Here is a 2,513-nt window from a genome sequence, read left to right as displayed (position 1 = left end):
GATAGTAGTGCCAATTTGCAGTTGTATTTCTGCATTGTATGTGACTCATGCTAGCGCTGTCTGTGGATATTTTATACTGTCAGCATATATCTCTCCCTTTTCTCTGATTCTGCCCTAACATACAGGTGTAATCAGGGTGTTTCCTATACCTCACATCTATAGAGCTTAATATTTGTGAGGTTGGTCACATACAGTTATACCTTGTACTGGGCCATATCCGCTGTGTGTTCCTGCAGCTTACCCAAGCATCAGACAGGACCACTATATTGCTTCTCTACAAGTATATACTTAGTGGTTGCTTTATACCCAGTGCCATATTGTGAGTTACATTCCCCTACAGAGATGTCTGGCAAAGGCAAGGATTACAAACAGACTTCTGCTATCATGCAGATTATGTGCCACAGGTTTTGATGGGTATTTGGTAGAGGATGGTTTATGTGTTTTAGGTGTTTTAATCCACCAGGTACATGTATCCCCCCAGCACCAGTACAGGAGCCCCTTGGGGCTGCCTTTTCTCAGGTCCTGGCCTCCATTGCGGGACGCCTAGTGGTTTTGGTTGTTTTTCCCCTTATGGGGTTACCACAGCAGACTGTTATTCCCTCACAGGGATTACCACAACTGATACCAACTATGCAAACTCTTCCTGTGCCGCCACCATGAGTGGACGTTTTCTCTACCTCTGTACAGAGCCTGGCGGCTTCTTGTACAGCCATTCAGACCATACTGCAGGGTGAGAAAATTCTGAAACCTGCTAAACGTAAGGTTTTGTCATCACAGTCCACACAGCTTTCTGAGTCTGAGCTGTCATCTGATGATGGAGAGGTTGCTGATGCCTCTAACCCAGACTCCACTCTGGAGGAGGCTCGGTCTAAAATTAATATCCCTGCCTTAGTGAGAGCTGTCAGATCCATCTTGGTCATAGAAGAGGACGAGCCAGCCCCTAAATCTAAACAACGGAAAGTGGCTTCAGCAGAATTTCCTCTGTCAGATCAACAAGTTGAACACAAGGCTGCAGCCTGGTAAGAGGTTTCAACCTCAAAAGCATTTGGCCTCATTTTACCCATTTCCTGATGCTCATTGTAAAAAATGGGAATCACCCCCTGCAGTGGATTCCCATGTTACACGGTTAATCAAAAGTGCTACGTTACCTATGCCTTCCATTTCTTCCTTAAAGGACCCTACAGATAGGAAGGTGGAGATGTGCCTGAAATCTATATACTCTCTTTCAGGAGCTGTTGCCTGCCCATCCATGGCTATTTCATGGGTAGCTAAAGCTATAGAAAGCTGGGCTGATGCACTGGGAGACTCCTGGGGATCAGGTGTTGTTGGTTGGACACATTCACGATGCGGCTGCATATATTGGAGAAGCTACATTGGATACCAGTCTCCTAACCTCCAGAGTCTCGGCTGCGGCAGTGTCTGCTCGACGTTCCCTATGGTTGCACTTTTGGTGGGCGGATGCTGATTCTAAAAAGGGCCTGGAAGGCTTAACATACAATGGAGAATCTTGTTTGGCCCGGATCTGGACAAGATTGTTGACACATTGGCAAAATCAAAGTCGGCATTTCTGCCTTCATCTATTTCCTCTAAACCAAGAACCTCTTCCTTTAGGTCCTTTCGTCCGCAGGGAAAACCCAAAGGACAATCCTTTCCTAGAGAGTCAGCTGCCAAGAAGGCCGCCAAAAACAGGCCTGGAGCACAAGACGCCCTGTTTCTAAACCCTCAGCCTGATGGGAAGGGCTTCCCTCTGGGGGATCCCAGAGTGGGAGGCCAACTTCTTCAGGCAAGTTGCAAGCATCCATAGTGGATTGACTGGGTAAGAGAAGAGGTCTCTCATGGGTACACTCTCTCATTCCTTCGGAGACCTCCTCACCAGTTTTTCTGCACAGGCCTGTCTTCAGATAAGAAAAAGACCTTACAGATCCAGTAAGCCATACAGTCCTTGCTGCAAGCAGGGGTAACTGTGCTAGTCCCACTATCCCGGCGAGGGACTGGTTATTAATCTACTCTTTCTGGTGCAGAAGCTGAATGGGTCTCATTGACCTATCCTCAACCTCATGTCCCTGAACAAGTTCCTCAGGGTGCCCAGGTTCAGGATGGAAACCCTAAGCTCCATTATACTGGCTATGGAACCTGGGGATTTTATGGTATCACTGGATATTCAGGACGCATACCTACATGTCCCTATAATGCCCTCTCACCAGCGTTATCTCCCCGTTTGCTATACAACAGCAATACTTCCAGTTCCGGGCGCTACCCTTTGGCCTTTCCACACCTTCAAGGGTGTTTACCAGAGTTACTGCTATCATGGTGGCACACCTGCGGAATCAGGGGATCCGGCTACTACCATACCTGGATGATCGCCTCCTGTTAGCGGGTTCTACAGAAGAGCTTCGCCACCACCTACAACTGACAATTGCCTTTCTACAAGCGCACAGGTGGTTAATAAATTGGAAAAAGTCCTCCCTGAATCCCTTGCAGAGGATGATTCATCTGGATTCTCAACAGCAGAG

Source organism: Taudactylus pleione, unplaced genomic scaffold (assembly GCF_031769625.1).
Source record: "Taudactylus pleione unplaced genomic scaffold, aTauple2 ptg000326l, whole genome shotgun sequence".
In the NCBI taxonomy this organism is placed as follows: Eukaryota; Metazoa; Chordata; class Amphibia; order Anura; family Myobatrachidae; genus Taudactylus; species Taudactylus pleione.
Note: the sequence above shows the minus strand (reverse complement) of the source record.